Below are 22,381 nucleotides of genomic sequence, written 5' to 3'. Positions count from 1 at the left end.
AAATTTTCTATATCCCGAATAGTCCACTTATTACTACTGCGGCCTATTGGGAACTAACCGAATTCACCATGTTACTCAGATTCGGCTAACCAAACTTTTAAAAATCTTTAAAAGTACACATATTACAAGAGCACGCTACTAGGAACTAACTGAATTCACAAAGAACAGTGTTTCAGTTCGTTAAAACGTTGCTCTATCTTGAATAACAAGCTTATTACATGCGAATCCTATTGGGAACCTACTCAATTCGCAATGATACTTGGATTCCGTTCCTTAAAATGTTGCTCGATATTGAAAAGCAAACTCATACAAGCATGTCCCATTGGGAAATCACTGAATTCGCCTAGAAATTTTGATTCAATTCGTGAAAATTTTTCTATATCCCGAACAGTCCACTTATTACTACTGCGGCCTATTGGGAACTAACCGAATTCACCATGTTACTCAGATTCGGCTCACCAAATTTTTATAAATCTTGAAAAGTACACATATTACAAGAGCAGGCTACTAGGAACTAACTGAATTCACAAAGAAACAGTGTTTCAGTTCGTTAAAACGTTGCTCTATCTTGAAAACAAGCTTATTACATGCGAATCCTATTGGGAACCTACTCAATTCGCAATGATACTTGGAATCCGTTCCTTAAAATGTTGCTCAATATTGAAAAACAAACTCATACAAGCATGTCCCATTGGGAACTCACTGAATTCGCCTCGAAATTTTGCTTCCATTCGTGAAAATTTTCTATATCCCGAACAGTCCACTTATTACTACTGCGGCCTATTGGGAACTAACCGAATTCACCATGTTACTCAGATTCGGCTAACCAAACTTTTAAAAATCTTTAAAAGTACACATATTACAAGAGCACGCTACTAGGAACTAACTGAATTCACAAAGAAACAGTGTTTCAGTTCGTTAAAACGTTGCTCTATCTTGAATAACAAGCTTATTACATGCGAATCCTATTGGGAACCTACTCTATTCGCAATGATACTTGGATTCCGTTCCTTAAAATGTTGCTCGATATTGAAAAGCAAACTCATACAAGCATGTCCCATTGGGAACTCACTGAATTCGCCTAGAAATTTTGATTCCATTCGTGAAAATTTTTCTGTATCCCGAACTGTCCACTTATTACTACTGCGGCCTATTGGGAACTAACCGATTCACAATGTTACTCAGATTCGGCTCACCAAATTTTTATAAATCTTGAAAAGTACACATATTACAAGAGCAGGCTACTAGGAACTAACTGAATTCACAAAGAAACAGTGTTTCAGTTCGTTAAAACGTTGCTCTATCTTGAATAACAAGCTTATTGCATGCGAACCCTATTGGGAACCTACTCAATTCGCAATGATACTTGGATTCCGTTCTTAAAATGTTGCTCGATATTGAAAAGCAAACTCATACAAGCATGTCCCATTGGGAACTCACTGATTTCGCCTAGAAATTTTGATTCCATTCGTGAAAATTTTTCTATATCCTGAACAATCCACTTATTACTACTGCCGCCTATTGGGAACTAACCGAATTCACCATGTTACTCTGATTCGGCTCACCAAATTTTTATAAATCTTGAAAAGTACACATATTACAAGAGCAGGCTACTAGGAACTAACTGAATTCACAAAGAAACAGTGTTTCAGTTCGTTAAAACGTTGCTCTATCTTGAAAACAAGCTTATTACATGCGAATCCTATTGGGAACCTACTCAATTCGCAATGATACTTGGAATCCGTTCCTTAAAATGTTGCTCAATATTGAAAAACAAACTCATACAAGCATGTCCCATTGGGAACTCACTGAATTCGCCTCGAAATTTTGCTTCCATTCGTGAAATTTTCTATATCCCGAACAGTCCACTTATTACTACTGCGGCCTATTGGGAACTAACCGAATTCACCATGTTACTCAGATTCGGCTAACCAAACTTTTAAAAATCTTTAAAAGTACACATATTACAAGAGCACGCTACTAGGAACTAACTGAATTCACAAAGAAACAGTGTTTCAGTTCGTTAAAACGTTGCTCTATCTTGAATAACAAGCTTATTACATGCGAATCCTATTGGGAACCTACTCTATTCGCAATGATACTTGGATTCCGTTCCTTAAAATGTTGCTCGATATTGAAAAGCAAACTCATACAAGCATGTCCCATTGGGAACTCACTGAATTCGCCTAGAAATTTTGATTCCATTCGTGAAAATTTTTCTGTATCCCGAACAGTCCACTTATTACTACTGCGGCCTATTGGGAACTAACCGATTCACAATGTTACTCAGATTCGGCTCACCAAATTTTTATAAATCTTGAAAAGTACACATATTACAAGAGCAGGCTACTAGGAACTAACTGAATTCACAAAGAAACAGTGTTTCAGTTCGTTAAAACGTTGCTCTATCTTGAATAACAAGCTTATTGCATGCGAACCCTATTGGGAACCTACTCAATTCGCAATGATACTTGGATTCCGTTCTTTAAAATGTTGCTCGATATTGAAAAGCAAACTCATACAAGCATGTCCCATTGGGAACTCACTGATTTCGCCTAGAAATTTTGATTCCATTCGTGAAAATTTTTCTATATCCTGAACAATCCACTTATTACTACTGCCGCCTATTGGGAACTAACCGAATTCACCATGTTACTCTGATTCGGCTCACCAAATTTTTATAAATCTTGAAAAGTACACATATTACAAGAGCAGGCTACTAGGAACTAACTGAATTCACAAAGAAACAGTGTTTCAGTTAGTTAAAACGTTGCTCTATCTTGAATAACAAGCTTATTACATGCGAATCCTATTGGGAACCTACTCAATTCGCAATGATACTTGAATTCCGTTCCTTAAAATGTTGCTCGATATTGAAAAGCAAACTCATACAAGCATGTCCCATTGGGAACTCACTGAATTCGCCTAGAAATTTTGATTCCATTCGTGAAAATTTTTCTATATCCCGAACAGTCCACTTATTACTACTGCCGCCTATTGGGAACTCACCGAATTCACCATGTTACTCAGATTCGGCTCACCAAATTTTTATAAATCTTGAAAAGTACACATATTACAAGAGCAGGCTACTAGGAACTAACTGAATTCACAAAGAAACAGTGTTTCAGTTCGTTAAAACGTTGCTCTATCTTGAAAACAAGCTTATTACATGCGAATACTATTGGGAACCTACTCAATTCGCAATGATACTTGTAATCCGTTCCATAAATGTTGCTCAATATTGAAAAGCAAACTCATACAAGCATATCCCATTGGGAACTCACTGAATTCGCCTAGAAATTTTGATTCCATTCGTGAAAATTTTTCTATATCCCGAACAGTCCACTTATTACTACTGCGGCCTATTGGGAACTAACCGATTCACAATGTTACTCAGATTCGGCTCACCAAATTTTTATAAATCTTGAAAAGTACACATATTACAAGAGCAGGCTACTAGGAACTAACTGAATTCACAAAGAAACAGTGTTTCAGTTCGTTAAAACGTTGCTCTATCTTGAATAACAAGCTTATTGCATGCGAACCCTATTGGGAACCTACTCAATTCGCAATGATACTTGGATTCCGTTCCTTAAAATGTTGCTAGATATTGAAAAGCAAACTCATACAAGCATGTCCCATTGGGAACTCACTGAATTCGCCTAGAAATTTTGATTCCATTCGTGAAAATTTTTCTATATCCTGAACAATCCACTTATTACTACTGCCGCCTATTGGGAACTAACCGAATTCACCATGTTACTCAGATTCGGCCCACCAAAGTTTTATAAATCTCGAAAAGTACACATATTACAAGAGCAGGCTACTAGGAACTAACTGAATTCTCAAAGAAACAGTGTTTCAGTTCGTTAAAACGTTGCTCTATCTTGAATAACAAGCTTATTCATGCGAATCCTATTGGGAACCTACTCAATTCGCAATGATACTTGGATTCCGTTCCTTAAAATGTTGCTCGATATTGAAAAGCAAACTCATACAAGCATGTCCCATTGGGAACTCAGTGAATACGCCTAGAAATTTTGATTCCATTCGTGAAAATTTTTCTATATACCGAATAGTCCACTTATTACTACTGCGGCCTATTGGGATCTAACCGAGTTCACCATGTTACTCAGATTCGGCTCACCAAATTTTTATAAATCTTTAAAAGTACACATATTACAAGAGCAGGCTACTAGGAACTAACTGAATTCACAAAGAAACAGTGTTTCAGTTCGTTAAAACGTTGCTCTATCTTGATTAACAAGCTTATTACATGCGAATCCTATTGGGAACCTACTCAATTCGCAATGATACTTGGATTCCGTTCCTTAAAATGTTGCTCGATATTGAAAAGCAAACTCATACAAGCATGTCCCATTGGGAACTCACTGAATTCGCCTCGAAATTTTGATTCCATTCGTGAAAATTTTCTATATCCCGAATAGTCCACTTATTACTACTGCGGCCTATTGGGAACTAACCGAATTCACCATGTTACTCAGATTCGGCTAACCAAACTTTTAAAAATCTTTAAAAGTACACATATTACAAGAGCACGCTACTAGGAACTAACTGAATTCACAAAGAAACAGTGTTTCAGTTCGTTAAAACGTTGCTCTATCTTGAATAACAAGCTTATTACATGCGAATCCTATTGGGAACCTACTCAATTCGCAATGATACTTGGATTCCGTTCCTTAAAATGTTGCTCGATATTGAAAAGCAAACTCATACAAGCATGTCCCATTGGGAAATCACTGAATTCGCCTAGAAATTTTGATTCCATTCGTGAAAATTTTTCTATATCCCGAACAGTCCACTTATTACTACTGCGGCCTATTGGGAACTAACCGAATTCACCATGTTACTCAGATTCGGCTCACCAAATTTTTATAAATCTTGAAAAGTACACATATTACAAGAGCAGGCTACTAGGAACTAACTGAATTCACAAAGAAACAGTGTTTCAGTTCGTTAAAACGTTGCTCTATCTTGAAAACAAGCTTATTACATGCGAATCCTATTGGGAACCTACTCAATTCGCAATGATACTTGGAATCCGTTCCTTAAAATGTTGCTCAATATTGAAAAACAAACTCATACAAGCATGTCCCATTGGGAACTCACTGAATTCGCCTCGAAATTTTGCTTCCATTCGTGAAAATTTTCTATATCCCGAACAGTCCACTTATTACTACTGCGGCCTATTGGGAACTAACCGAATTCACCATGTTACTCAGATTCGGCTAACCAAACTTTTAAAAATCTTTAAAAGTACACATATTACAAGAGCACGCTACTAGGAACTAACTGAATTCACAAAGAAACAGTGTTTCAGTTCGTTAAAACGTTGCTCTATCTTGAATAACAAGCTTATTACATGCGAATCCTATTGGGAACCTACTCTATTCGCAATGATACTTGGATTCCGTTCCTTAAAATGTTGCTCGATATTGAAAAGCAAACTCATACAAGCATGTCCCATTGGGAACTCACTGAATTCGCCTAGAAATTTTGATTCCATTCGTGAAAATTTTTCTGTATCCCGAACTGTCCACTTATTACTACTGCGGCCTATTGGGAACTAACCGATTCACAATGTTACTCAGATTCGGCTCACCAAATTTTTATAAATCTTGAAAAGTACACATATTACAAGAGCAGGCTACTAGGAACTAACTGAATTCACAAAGAAACAGTGTTTCAGTTCGTTAAAACGTTGCTCTATCTTGAATAACAAGCTTATTGCATGCGAACCCTATTGGGAACCTACTCAATTCGCAATGATACTTGGATTCCGTTCTTTAAAATGTTGCTCGATATTGAAAAGCAAACTCATACAAGCATGTCCCATTGGGAACTCACTGATTTCGCCTAGAAATTTTGATTCCATTCGTGAAAATTTTTCTATATCCTGAACAATCCACTTATTACTACTGCCGCCTATTGGGAACTAACCGAATTCACCATGTTACTCTGATTCGGCTCACCAAATTTTTATAAATCTTGAAAAGTACACATATTACAAGAGCAGGCTACTAGGAACTAACTGAATTCACAAAGAAACAGTGTTTCAGTTAGTTAAAACGTTGCTCTATCTTGAATAACAAGCTTATTACATGCGAATCCTATTGGGAACCTACTCAATTCGCAATGATACTTGAATTCCGTTCCTTAAAATGTTGCTCGATATTGAAAAGCAAACTCATACAAGCATGTCCCATTGGGAACTCACTGAATTCGCCTAGAAATTTTGATTCCATTCGTGAAAATTTTTCTATATCCCGAACAGTCCACTTATTACTACTGCCGCCTATTGGGAACTCACCGAATTCACCATGTTACTCAGATTCGGCTCACCAAATTTTTATAAATCTTGAAAAGTACACATATTACAAGAGCAGGCTACTAGGAACTAACTGAATTCACAAAGAAACAGTGTTTCAGTTCGTTAAAACGTTGCTCTATCTTGAAAACAAGCTTATTACATGCGAATACTATTGGGAACCTACTCAATTCGCAATGATACTTGGAATCCGTTCCATAAATGTTGCTCAATATTGAAAAGCAAACTCATACAAGCATATCCCATTGGGAACTCACTGAATTCGCCTAGAAATTTTGATTCCATTCGTGAAAATTTTTCTATATCCCGAACAGTCCACTTATTACTACTGCGGCCTATTGGGAACTAACCGATTCACAATGTTACTCAGATTCGGCTCACCAAATTTTTATAAATCTTGAAAAGTACACATATTACAAGAGCAGGCTACTAGGAACTAACTGAATTCACAAAGAAACAGTGTTTCAGTTCGTTAAAACGTTGCTCTATCTTGAATAACAAGCTTATTGCATGCGAACCCTATTGGGAACCTACTCAATTCGCAATGATACTTGGATTCCGTTCCTTAAAATGTTGCTCGATATTGAAAAGCAAACTCATACAAGCATGTCCCATTGGGAACTCACTGAATTCGCCTAGAAATTTTGATTCCATTCGTGAAAATTTTTCTATATCCTGAACAATCCACTTATTACTACTGCCGCCTATTGGGAACTAACCGAATTCACCATGTTACTCAGATTCGGCCCACCAAAGTTTTATAAATCTCGAAAAGTACACATATTACAAGAGCAGGCTACTAGGAACTAACTGAATTCTCAAAGAAACAGTGTTTCAGTTCGTTAAAACGTTGCTCTATCTTGAATAACAAGCTTATTCATGCGAATCCTATTGGGAACCTACTCAATTCGCAATGATACTTGGATTCCGTTCCTTAAAATGTTGCTCGATATTGAAAAGCAAACTCATACAAGCATGTCCCATTGGGAACTCAGTGAATTCGCCTAGAAATTTTGATTCCATTCGTGAAAATTTTTCTATATACCGAATAGTCCACTTATTACTACTGCGGCCTATTGGGATCTAACCGAGTTCACCATGTTACTCAGATTCGGCTCACCAAATTTTTATAAATCTTTAAAAGTACACATATTACAAGAGCAGGCTACTAGGAACTAACTGAATTCACAAAGAAACAGTGTTTCAGTTCGTTAAAACGTTGCTCTATCTTGATTAACAAGCTTATTACATGCGAATCCTATTGGGAACCTACTCAATTCGCAATGATACTTGGATTCCGTTCCTTAAAATGTTGCTCGATATTGAAAAGCAAACTCATACAAGCATGTCCCATTGGGAACTCACTGAATTCGCCTCGAAATTTTGATTCCATTCGTGAAAATTTTCTATATCCCGAATAGTCCACTTATTACTACTGCGGCCTATTGGGAACTAACCGAATTCACCATGTTACTCAGATTCGGCTAACCAAACTTTTAAAAATCTTTAAAAGTACACATATTACAAGAGCACGCTACTAGGAACTAACTGAATTCACAAAGAAACAGTGTTTCAGTTCGTTAAAACGTTGCTCTATCTTGAATAACAAGCTTATTACATGCGAATCCTATTGGGAACCTACTCAATTCGCAATGATACTTGGATTCCGTTCCTTAAAATGTTGCTCGATATTGAAAAGCAAACTCATACAAGCATGTCCCATTGGGAACTCACTGAATTCGCCTAGAAATTTTGATTCCATTCGTGAAAATTTTTCTATATCCCGAACAGTCCACTTATTACTACTGCGGCCTATTGGGAACTAACCGAATTCACCATGTTACTCAGATTCGGCTCACCAAATTTTTATAAATCTTGAAAAGTACACATATTACAAGAGCAGGCTACTAGGAACTAACTGAATTCACAAAGAAACAGTGTTTCAGTTCGTTAAAACGTTGCTCTATCTTGAAAACAAGCTTATTACATGCGAATCCTATTGGGAACCTACTCAATTCGCAATGATACTTGGAATCCGTTCCATAAATGTTGCTCAATATTGAAAAGCAAACTCATACAAGCATATCCCATTGGGAACTCACTGAATTCGCCTAGAAATTTTGATTCCATTCGTGAAAATTTTTCTATATCCCGAACAGTCCACTTATTACTACTGCAGCCTATTGGGAACTAACCGATTCACAATGTTACTCAGATTCGGCTCACCAAATTTTTATAAATCTTGAAAAGTACACATATTACAAGAGCAGGCTACTAGGAACTAACTGAATTCACAAAGAAACAGTGTTTCAGTTCGTTAAAACGTTGCTCTATCTTGAATAACAAGCTTATTGCATGCGAACCCTATTGGGAACCTACTCAATTCGCAATGATACTTGGATTCCGTTCCTTAAAATGTTGCTCGATATTGAAAAGCAAACTCATACAAGCATGTCCCATTGGGAACTCACTGAATTCGCCTAGAAATTTTGATTCCATTCGTGAAAATTTTTCTATATCCTGAACAATCCACTTATTACTACTGCCGCCTATTGGGAACTAACCGAATTCACCATGTTACTCCGATTCGGCTCACCAAATTTTTATAAATCTTGAAAAGTACACATATTACAAGAGCAGGCTACTAGGAACTAACTGAATTCACAAAGAAACAGTGTTTCACTTCGTTAAAACGTTGCTCTATCTTGAATAACAAGCTTATTACATGCGAACCCTATTGAGAACCTACTCAATTCACCATGATACTTGGATTCCGTTCCTTAAAATGTTGCTCGATATTGAAAAGCAAACTCATACAAGCATGTCCCATTGGGAACTCACTGAATTCGCCTAGAAATTTTGATTCCATTCGTGAAAATTTTTCTATATCCAAAACAGTCCACCTATTAATACTGCCGCCTATTGGGAACTAACCGAATTCACAATGTTACTCAGATTCGGCTCACCAAATTTTTATAAATCTTGAAAAGTACACATATTACAAGAGCAGGCTACTAGGAACTAACTGAATTCACAAAGAAACAGTGTTTCAGTTCGTTAAAACGTTGCTCTATCTTGAATAACAAGCTTATTACATGCGAATCCTATTGGGAACCTACTCAATTCGCAATGATACTTGCATTCCGTTCCTTAAAATGTTGCTCGATATTGTAAAGCAAACTCATACAAGCATGTCCCATTGGGAACTCACTGAATTCGCCTCGAAATTTTGCTTCCATTCGTGAAAATTTTCTATATCCCGAACAGTCCACTTATTACTACTGCGGCCTATTGGGAACTAACCGAATTCACCATGTTACTCAGATTCGGCTAACCAAATTTTTAAAAATCTCTAAAAGTACACATATTACAAGAGCAGGCTACTAGGAACTAACTGAATTCACAAAGAAACAGTGTTTCAGTTCGTTAAAACGTTGCTCTATCTTGAATAACAAGCTTATTACATGCGAACGCTATTGGGAACCTACTCAATTCGCAATGATACTTGGATTCCGTTCCTTAAAATGTTGCTCGATATTGAAAAGCAAACTCATACAAGCATGTCCCATTGGGAACTCACTGAATTCGCCTCGAAATTTTGCTTCCATTCGTGAAAATTTTCTATATCCCGAACAGTCCACTTATTACTACTGCGGCCTATTGGGAACTAACCGAATTCACCATGTTACTCAGATTCGGCTAACCAAACTTTTAAAAATCTCTAAAAGTACACATATTACAAGAGCAGGCTACTAGGAACTAACTGAATTCACAAAGAAACAGTGTTTCAGTTCGTTAAAACGTTGCTCTATCTTGAATAACAAGCTTATTACATGCGAATCCTATTGGGAACCTACTCAATTTGCAATGATACTTGGATTCCTTTCCTTAAAACGTTGCTCGATATTGAAAAGCAAACTCATACAAGCATGTCCCATTGGGAACTCACTGAATTCGCCTAGAAATTTTGATTCCATTCGTGAAAATTTTTCTATATCCCGAACAGTCCACTTCTTACTACTGCGGCCTATTGGGAACTAACCGAATTCACAATGTTACTCAGATTCGGCTCACCAAATATTCATAAATCTTGAAAAGTACACATATTACAAGAGCAGGCTACTAGGAACTAACTGAATTCACCAAGAAACAGTGTTTCAGTTCGTTAAAACGTTGCTCTATCTTGAATAACAAGTTTATTACATGCGAATCCTATTGGGAACCTACTCAATTCACCATGATACTTGGATTCCGTTCCTTAAAATGTTGCTCGATATTGAAAAGCAAACTCATACAAGCATGTCCCATTGGGAACTCACTGAATTCGCCTAGAAATTTTGATTCCATTCGTGAAAATTTTTCTATATCCAAAACAGTCCACCTATTACTACTGCCGCCTATTTGGAACTAACCGAATTCACAATGTTACTCAGATTCGGCTCACCGAATTTTTATAAATCTTTAAAAGTACACATATTACAAGAGCAGGCTACTAGGAACTAACTGAATTCACAAAGAAACAGTGTTTCAGTTCGTTAAATTGTTGCTCTATCTTGAATAACAAGCTTATTCATGCGAATCCTATTGGGAACCTACTCAATTCACAATGATACTTGGATTCCGTTCCTTAAAATGTTGCTCGATATAGAAAAGCAAACTCATACAAGCATGTCCCATTGGGAACTCAGTGAATTCGCCTAGAAATTTTGATTCCATTCGTGAAAATTTTTCTATATACCGAATAGTCCACTTATTACTACTGCGGCCTATTGGGATCTAACCGAGTTCACCATGTTACTCAGATTCGGCTCACCAAATTTTTATAAATCTTGAAAAGTACACATATTACAAGAGCAGGCTACTAGGAACTAACTGAATTCACAAAGAAACAGTGTTTCAGTTCGTTAAAACGTTGCTCTATCTTGATTAACAAGCTTATTACATGCGAATCCTATTGGGAACCTACTCAATTCGCAATGATACTTGGATTCCGTTCCTTAAAATGTTGCTCGATATTGAAAAGCAAACTCATACAAGCATGTCCCATTGGGAACTCACTGAATACGCCTCGAAATTTTGATTCCATTCCTGAAAATTTTCTATATCCCGAATAGTCCACTTATTACTACTGCGGCCTATTGGGAACTAACCGAATTCACCATGTTACTCAGATTCGGCTAACCAAACTTTTAAAAATCTTTAAAAGTACACATATTACAAGAGCACGCTACTAGGAACTAACTGAATTCACAAAGAAACAGTGTTTCAGTTCGTTAAAACGTTGCTCTATCTTGAATAACAAGCTTATTACATGCGAATCCTATTGGGAACCTACTCAATTCGCAATGATACTTGGATTCCGTTCCTTAAAATGTTGCTCGATATTGAAAAGCAAACTCATACAAGCATGTCCCATTGGGAACTCACTGAATTCGCCTAGAAATTTTGATTCCATTCGTGAAAATTTTTCTATATCCCGAACAGTCCACTTATTACTACTGCGGCCTATTGGGAACTAACCGAATTCACCATGTAACTCAGATTCGGCTCACCAAATTTTTATAAATCTTGAAAAGTACACATATTACAAGAGCAGGCTACTAGGAACTAACTGAATTCACAAAGAAACAGTGTTTCAGTTCGTTAAAACGTTGCTCTATCTTGAATAACAAGCTTATTACATGCGAATCCTATTGGGAACCTAGTCAGTTCACCAAGATACTTGGATTCCGTTCCTTAAAATGTTGCTCGATATTGAAAAGCAAACTCATACAAGCATGTCCCATTGGGAACTCACTGAATTCGCCTAGAAATTTTGATTCCATTCGTGAAAATTTTTCTATATCCTGAACAATCCACTTATTACTACTGCTGCCTATTGGGAACTAACCGAATTCACCATGTTACTCTGATTCGGCTCACCAAATTTTTATAAATCTTGAAAAGTACACATATTACAAGAGCAGGCTACTAGGAACTAACTGAATTCACAAAGAAACAGTGTTTCACTTCGTTAAAACGTTGCTCTATCTTGAATAACAAGCTTATTACATGCGAATCCTATTGGGAACCTACTCAATTTGCAATGATACTTGGATTCCTTTCCTTAAAACGTTGCTCGATATTGAAAAGCAAACTCATACAAGCATGTCCCATTGGGAACTCACTGAATTCGCCTAGAAATTTTGATTCCATTCGTGAAAATTTTTCTATATCCCGAACAGTCCACTTCTTACTACTGCGGCCTATTGGGAACTAACCGAATTCACAATGTTACTCAGATTCGGCTCACCAAATATTCATAAATCTTGAAAAGTACACATATTACAAGAGCAGGCTACTAGGAACTAACTGAATTCACCAAGAAACAGTGTTTCAGTTCGTTAAAACGTTGCTCTATCTTGAATAACAAGTTTATTACATGCGAATCCTATTGGGAACCTACTCAATTCACCATGATACTTGGATTCCGTTCCTTAAAATGTTGCTCGATATTGAAAAGCAAACTCATACAAGCATGTCCCATTGGGAACTCACTGAATTCGCCTAGAAATTTTGATTCCATTCGTGAAAATTTTTCTATATCCAAAACAGTCCACCTATTACTACTGCCGCCTATTGGGAACTAACCGAATTCACAATGTTACTCAGATTCGGCTCACCGAATTTTTATAAATCTTTAAAAGTACACATATTACAAGAGCAGGCTACTAGGAACTAACTGAATTCACAAAGAAACAGTGTTTCAGTTCGTTAAATTGTTGCTCTATCTTGAATAACAAGCTTATTCATGCGAATCCTATTGGGAACCTACTCAATTCACAATGATACTTGGATTCCGTTCCTTAAAATGTTGCTCGATATAGAAAAGCAAACTCATACAAGCATGTCCCATTGGGAACTCAGTGAATTCGCCTAGAAATTTTGATTCCATTCGTGAAAATTTTTCTATATACCGAATAGTCCACTTATTACTACTGCGGCCTATTGGGATCTAACCGAGTTCACCATGTTACTCAGATTCGGCTCACCAAATTTTTATAAATCTTGAAAAGTACACATATTACAAGAGCAGGCTACTAGGAACTAACTGAATTCACAAAGAAACAGTGTTTCAGTTCGTTAAAACGTTGCTCTATCTTGATTAACAAGCTTATTACATGCGAATCCTATTGGGAACCTACTCAATTCGCAATGATACTTGGATTCCGTTCCTTAAAATGTTGCTCGATATTGAAAAGCAAACTCATACAAGCATGTCCCATTGGGAACTCACTGAATACGCCTCGAAATTTTGATTCCATTCCTGAAAATTTTCTATATCCCGAATAGTCCACTTATTACTACTGCGGCCTATTGGGAACTAACCGAATTCACCATGTTACTCAGATTCGGCTAACCAAACTTTTAAAAATCTTTAAAAGTACACATATTACAAGAGCACGCTACTAGGAACTAACTGAATTCACAAAGAAACAGTGTTTCAGTTCGTTAAAACGTTGCTCTATCTTGAATAACAAGCTTATTACATGCGAATCCTATTGGGAACCTACTCAATTCGCAATGATACTTGGATTCCGTTCCTTAAAATGTTGCTCGATATTGAAAAGCAAACTCATACAAGCATGTCCCATTGGGAACTCACTGAATTCGCCTAGAAATTTTGATTCCATTCGTGAAAATTTTTCTATATCCCGAACAGTCCACTTATTACTACTGCGGCCTATTGGGAACTAACCGAATTCACCATGTAACTCAGATTCGGCTCACCAAATTTTTATAAATCTTGAAAAGTACACATATTACAAGAGCAGGCTACTAGGAACTAACTGAATTCACAAAGAAACAGTGTTTCAGTTCGTTAAAACGTTGCTCTATCTTGAATAACAAGCTTATTACATGCGAATCCTATTGGGAACCTAGTCAGTTCACCAAGATACTTGGATTCCGTTCCTTAAAATGTTGCTCGATATTGAAAAGCAAACTCATACAAGCATGTCCCATTGGGAACTCACTGAATTCGCCTAGAAATTTTGATTCCATTCGTGAAAATTTTTCTATATCCTGAACAATCCACTTATTACTACTGCTGCCTATTGGGAACTAACCGAATTCACCATGTTACTCTGATTCGGCTCACCAAATTTTTATAAATCTTGAAAAGTACACATATTACAAGAGCAGGCTACTAGGAACTAACTGAGTTCACAAAGAAACAGTGTTTCACTTCGTTAAAACGTTGCTCTATCTTGAATAACAAGCTTATTACATGCGAACCCTATTGAGAACCTACTCAATTCACCATGATACTTGGATTCCGTTCCTTAAAATGTTGCTCGATATTGAAAAGCAAACTCATACAAGCATGTCCCATTGGGAACTCACTGAATTCGCCTAGAAATTTTGATTCCATTCGTGAAAATTTTTCTATATCCAAAACAGTCCACCTATTAATACTGCCGCCTATTGGGAACTAACCGAATTCACAATGTTACTCAGATTCGGCTCACCAAATTTTTATAAATCTTGAAAAGTACACATATTACAAGAGCAGGCTACTAGGAACTAACTGAATTCACAAAGAAACAGTGTTTCAGTTCGTTAAAACGTTGCTCTATCTTGAATAACAAGCTTATTACATGCGAATCCTATTGGAACCTACTCAATTCGCAATGATACTTGGATTCCGTTCCTTAAAATGTTGCTCGATATTGAAAAGCAAACTCATACAAGCATGTCCCATTGGGAACTCACTGAATTCGCCTCGAAATTTTGCTTCCATTCGTGAAAATTTTCTATATACCGAACAGTCCACTTATTACTACTGCGGCCTATTGGGAACTAACCGAATTCACCATGTTACTCAGATTCGGCTAACCAAATTTTTAAAAATCTCTAAAAGTACACATATTACAAGAGCAGGCTACTAGGAACTAACTGAATTCACAAAGAAACAGTGTTTCAGTTCGTTAAAACGTTGCTCTATCTTGAATAACAAGCTTATTACATGCGAACGCTATTGGGAACCTACTCAATTCACCATGATACTTGGATTCCGTTCCTTAAAATGTTGCTCGATATAGAAAAGCAAACTCATACAAGCATGTCCCATTGGGAACTCAGTGAATTCGCCTAGAAATTTTGATTCCATTCGTGAAAATTTTTCTATATACCGAATAGTCCACTTATTACTACTGCGGCCTATTGGGATCTAACCGAGTTCACCATGTTACTCAGATTCGGCTCACCAAATTTTTATAAATCTTTAAAAGTACACATATTACAAGAGCAGGCTACTAGGAACTAACTGAATTCACAAAGAAACAGTGTTTCAGTTCGTTAAAACGTTGCTCTATCTTGAATAACAAGCTTATTACATGCGAATCCTATTGGGAACCTACTCAATTCGCAATGATACTTGGATTCCGTTCCTTAAAATGTTGCTCGATATTGAAAAGCAAACTCATACAAGCATGTCCCATTGGGAACTCACTGAATACGCCTCGAAATTTTGATTCCATTCCTGAAAATTTTCTATATCCCGAATAGTCCACTTATTACTACTGCGGCCTATTGGGAACTAACCGAATTCACCATGTTACTCAGATTCGGCTAACCAAACTTTTAAAAATCTTTAAAAGTACACATATTACAAGAGCACGCTACTAGGAACTAACTGAATTCACAAAGAAACAGTGTTTCAGTTCGTTAAAACGTTGCTCTATCTTGAATAACAAGCCTATTACATGCGAATCCTATTGGGAACCTACTCAATTCGCAATGATACTTGGATTCCGTTCCTTAAAATGTTGCTCGATATTGAAAAGCAAACTCATACAAGCATGTCCCATTGGGAACTCACTGAATTCGCCTAGAAATTTTGATTCCATTCGTGAAAATTTTTCTATATCCCGAACAGTCCACTTATTACTACTGCGGCCTATTGGGAACTAACCGAATTCACCATGTTACTCAGATTCGGCTGACCAAATTTTTATAAATCTTGAAAAGTACACATATTACAAGAGCAGGCTACTAGGAACTAACTGAATTCACAAAGAAACAGTGTTTCAGTTCGTTAAAACGTTGCTCTATCTTGAATAACAAGCTTATTACATGCGAATCCTATTGGGAACCTAGTCAGTTCACCAAGATACTTGGATTCCGTTCCTTAAAATGTTGCTCGATATTGAAAAGCAAACTCATACAAGCATGTCCCATTGGGAACTCACTGAATTCGCCTAGAAATTTTGATTCCATTCGTGAAAATTTTTCTATATCCCGAACAGTCCACTTATTACTACTGCGGCCTATTGGGAACTAACCGATTCACAATGTTACTCAGATTCGGCTCACCAAATTTTTATAAATCTTGAAAAGTACACATATTACAAGAGCAGGCTACTAGGAACTAACTGAATTCACAAAGAAACAGTGTTTCAGTTCGTTAAAACGTTGCTCTATCTTGAATAACAAGCTTATTGCATGCGAACCCTATTGGGAACCTACTCAATTCGCAATGATACTTGGATTCCGTTCCTTAAAATGTTGCTCGATATTGAAAAGCAAACTCATACAAGCATGTCCCATTGGGAACTCACTGAATTCGCCTAGAAATTTTGATTCCATTCGTGAAAATTTTTCTATATCCTGAACAATCCACTTATTACTACTGCCGCCTATTGGGAACTAACCGAATTCACCATGTTACTCTGATTCGGCTCACCAAATTTTTATAAATCTTGAAAAGTACACATATTACAAGAGCAGGCTACTAGGAACTAACTGAATTCACAAAGAAACAGTGTTTCACTTCGTTAAAACGTTGCTCTATCTTGAATAACAAGCTTATTACATGCGAACCCTATTGAGAACCTACTCAATTCACCATGATACTTGTATTCCGTTCCTTAAAATGTTGCTCGATATTGAAAAGCAAACTCATACAAGCATGTCCCATTGGGAACTCACTGAATTCGCCTAGAAATTTTGATTCCATTCGTGAAAATTTTTCTATATCCAAAACAGTCCACCTATTAATACTGCCGCCTATTGGGAACTAACCGAATTCACAATGTTACTCAGATTCGGCTCACCAAATTTTTATAAATCTTGAAAAGTACACATATTACAAGAGCAGGCTACTAGGAACTAACTGAATTCACAAAGAAACAGTGTTTCAGTTCGTTATAACGTTGCTCTATCTTGAATAACAAGCTTATTACATGCGAATCCTATTGGAACCTACTCAATTCGCAATGATACTTGGATTCCGTTCCTTAAAATGTTGCTCGATATTGAAAAGCAAACTCATACAAGCATGTCCCATTGGGAACTCACTGAATTCGCCTCGAAATTTTGCTTCCATTCGTGAAAATTTTCTATATACCGAACAGTCCACTTATTACTACTGCGGCCTATTGGGAACTAACCGAATTCACCATGTTACTCAGATTCGGCTAACCAAATTTTTAAAAATCTCTAAAAGTACACATATTACAAGAGCAGGCTACTAGGAACTAACTGAATTCACAAAGAAACAGTGTTTCAGTTCGTTAAAACGTTGCTCTATCTTGAATAACAAGCTTATTACATGCGAACGCTATTGGGAACCTACTCAATTCGCAATGATACTTGGATTCCGTTCCTTAAAATGTTGCTCGATATTGAAAAGCAAACTCATACAAGCATGTCCCATTGGGAACTCACTGAATTCGCCTAGAAATTTTGATTCCATTCGTGAAAATTTTTCTATATCCCGAACAGTCCACTTATTACTACTGCGGCCTATTGGGAACTAACCGAATTCACAATGTTACTCAGATTCGGCTCACCAAATATTTATAAATCTTGAAAAGTACACATATTACAAGAGCAGGCTACTAGGAACTAACTGAATTCACCAAGAAACAGTGTTTCAGTTCGTCAAAACGTTGCTCTATCTTGAATAACAAGCTTATTACATGCGAATCCTATTGGGAACCTACTCAATTCACCATGATACTTGGATTCCGTTCCTTAAAATGTTGCTCGATATTGAAAAGCAAACTCATACAAGCATGTCCCATTGGGAACTCACTGAATTCGCCTAGAAATTTTGATTCCATTCGTGAAAATTTTTCTATATCCCGAACAGTCCACTTATTACTACTGCCGCCTATTGGGAACTAACCAAATTCATCATATTACTCAGATTCGGCTCACCAAATTTTTATAAATCTTTAAAAGAACACATATTACAAGAGCAGGCTACTAGGAACTAACTGAATTCACAAAGAAACAGTGTTTCAGTTCGTTAAAACGTTGCTCTATCTTGAATAACAAGCTTATTACATGCGAATCCTATTGGGAACCTAGTCAGTTCACCAAGATACTTGGATTCCGTTCCTTAAAATGTTTCTCGAATTTGAAAAGCAAACTCATACAAGCATGTCCCATTGGGAACTCACTGAATTCGCCTCGAAATTTTGCTTCCATTCGTGAAAATTTTCTATATCCCGAACAGTCCACTTATTACTACTGCGGCCTATTGGGAACTAACCGAATTCACCATGTTACTCAGATTCGGCTCACCAAACTTTTAAAAATCTCTAAAAGTACACATATTACAAGAGCAGGCTACTAGGAAGTAACTGAATTCACAAAGAAACAGTGTTTCAGTTCGTTAAAACGTTGCTCTATCTTGAATAACAAGCTTATTACATGCGAATCCTATTGGGAACCTACACAATTCAGCATTATACTTGGATTCCGTTCCTTAAAATGTTGCTCGATATTGAAAAGCAAACTCATACAAGCATGTCCCATTGGGAACTCAGTGAATTCGCCTAGAAATTTTGATTCCATTCGTGAAAATTTTTCTATATCCCGAACAGTCCACTTATTACTACTGCGGCCTATTGGGAACTAACCGAGTTCACCATGTTACTCTGATTCGGCTCACCAAATTTTTATAAATCTTTAAAAGTACACATATTACAAGAGCAGGCTACTAGGAACTAACTGAATTCACAAAGAAACAGTGTTTCAGTTCGTTAAAACGTTGCTCTATCTTGAATAACAAGCTTATTACATGCGAATCCTATTGGGAACCTACTCAATTCACCATGATACTTGGATTCCTTTCCTTAAAATGTTGCTCGATATTGAAAAGCAAACTCATACAAGCATGTCCCATTGGGTATTCAGTGAATTCGCCTAGAAATTTTGATTCCATTCGTGAAAATTTTTCTATATCCAAAACAGTCCATCTATTACTACTGCCGCCTATTGTGAACTAACCGAATTCACCAGGTTACTCAGATTCGGCTCACCAAATTTTTATAAATCTTGAAAAGTACACATATTACAAGAGCAGGCTACTAGGAACTAACTGAATTCACAAAGAAACAGTGTTTCAGTTCGTTAAAACGTTGCTCTATCTTGAATAACAAGCTTATTACATGCGAATCCTATTGGGAAACTACTCAATTCGCAATGATACTTGGATTCCGTTCCTTAAAATGTTGCTCGATATTGAAAAGCAAACTCATAGAAGCATGTCCCATTGGGAACTCACTGAATTCGCCTCGAAATTTTGATTCCATTCGTGAAAATTTTTCTATATCCCGAACAGTCCACTTATTACTACTGCGGCCTATTGGGAACTAACCGAATTCACCATGTTACTCAGATTCGGCTCACCAAATTTTTATAAATCTTGAAAAGTACATATATTACAAGAGCAGGCTACTAGGAACTAACTGACCACAAAGAAACACTGTTTCAGTTCGTTAAAACGTTGCTCTATCTTGAATAACAAGCTTATTACATGCGAATCCTATTGGGAACCTACTCAATTCGAAATGATACTTGGATTCCGTTCCTTAAAATGTTGCTCGATATTGAAAAGCAAACTCATACAAGCATGTCCCATTGGGAACTCACTGAATTCGCCTAGAAATTTTGATTCCATTCGTGAAAATTTTTCTATATATCGAACAGTCCACTTATTACTACTGCGGCCTATTGGGATCTAACCGAATTCACCATGTTACTCAGATTCGGCTCACCAAATTTTTATAAATCTTGAAAAGTACACATTTTAAGAGCAGGCTACTAGGAACTAACTGAATTCACAAAGAAACAGTGTTTCAGTTCGTTAAAACGTTGCTCTATCTTGAATTACAAGCTTATTACATGCGAATCCTATTGGGAAACTACTCAATTCACCATGATACTTGGATTCCGTTCCTTAAAATGTTGCTCGATATTGAAAAGCAAACTCATACAAGTAGTCCCATTGGGACCTAACTGAATTCCCCTAGAAATTTTGATTCCATTCGTGAAAATTTTTCTATATCCCGAACAGTCCACTTATTACTACTGCCGCCTATTGGGAACTAACCGAATTCACCAGGTTACTCAGATTCGGCTCACCAAATTTTTATAAATCTTGCAAAGTACACATGTTACAAGAGCAGGCTACTAGGAACTAACTGAATTCACAAAGAAACAGTGTTTCAGTTCGTTAAAACGTTGCTCTATCTTGAATAACAAGCTTATTACATGCGAATCCTATTGGGAACTTACTCAATTCGCAATGATACTTGGATTCTGTTCCTTAAAATGTTGCTCGATATTGAAAAGCAAACTCATACAAGCATGTCCGATTGGGAACTCACTGAATTCGCCTAGAAATTTTGATTCCATTCGTTAAAATTTTTCTATATCCCGAACAGTCCACTTATTACTACTGCCTCCTATTGGGAACTAACCCATTCACCATGTTACTCAGATTCGGCTCACCAAATTTTTATAAATCTTGAAAAGTACACATATTACAAGAGCAGGCTACTAGGAACCAACTGAATTCACAAAGAAACAGTGTTTCAGTTCGTGAAAACGTTGCTCTATCTTGAATAACAAGCTTATTACATGCGAATCCTATTGGGAACCTAGTCAATTCACCATGATACTTGGATTCCGTTCCTTAAAATGTTGCTCGATATTGCAAAGCAAACTCATACAAGCATGTCCCATTGGGAATTCAGTGAATTCGCCAAGAAATTTTGATTCCATTCGTGAAAATTTTTCTATATACCGAACAGTCCACTTATTACTACTGCGGCCTATTGGGAACTAACCGAGTTCACAATGTTACTCAGATTCGGCTCACCAAATTTTTATAAATCTTTAAAAGTACACATATTACAAGAGCAGGCTACTAGGAACTAACTGAATTCACAAAGAAACAGTGTTTCAGTTCGTTAAAACGTTGCTCTATCTTGAATAACAAGCTTATTACATGCGAATCCTATTGGGAACCTACTCAATTCGCAATGATACTTGGATTCGGTTCCTTAAAATGTTGCTCGATATTGAAAAGCAAACTCATACAAGCATATCCCATTGGGAACTCACTGAATTCGCCTCGAAATTTTGATTCCATTCGTGAAAATTTTTCTATATCCCGAACAGTCCACTTATTACTACTGCGGCCTATTGGGAACTAACCGAATTCACCATGTTACTCAGATTCGGCTCACCAAATTTTTATAAATCTTGAAAAGTACATATATTACAAGAGCAGGCTACTAGGAACTAACTGACCACAAAGAAACACTGTTTCAGTTCGTTAAAACGTTGCTCTATCTTGAATAACAAGCTTATTACATGCGAATCCTATTGGGAACCTACTCAATTCGAAATGATACTTGGATTCCGTTCCTTAAAATGTTGCTCGATATTGAAAAGCAAACTCATACAAGCATGTCCCATTGGGAACTCACTGAATTCGCCTCGAAATTTTGATTACATTCGTGAAAATTTTTCTATATCCCGAACAGTCCACTTATTACTACTGCGGCCTATTGGGAACTAACCGAATTCACCATGTTACTCAGATTCGGCTCACCAAATTTGTATAAATCTTGAAAAGTACACATATTACAAGAGCAGGCTACTAGGAACTAACTTAATTCACAAAGAAACAGTGTTTCAGTTCGTTAAAACGTTGCTCTATCTTGAATAACAAGCTTATTACATGCGAAT

Source organism: Rattus norvegicus, chromosome 14 (genome assembly GCF_021556685.1).
Source record: "Rattus norvegicus strain SHRSP/BbbUtx chromosome 14, alternate assembly SHRSP_T2T, whole genome shotgun sequence".
Lineage (NCBI taxonomy): Eukaryota > Metazoa > Chordata > Mammalia > Rodentia > Muridae > Rattus > Rattus norvegicus.
The sequence above is the reverse complement of the archived record's forward strand: the minus strand, read 5'-3'. Positions refer to the sequence as shown.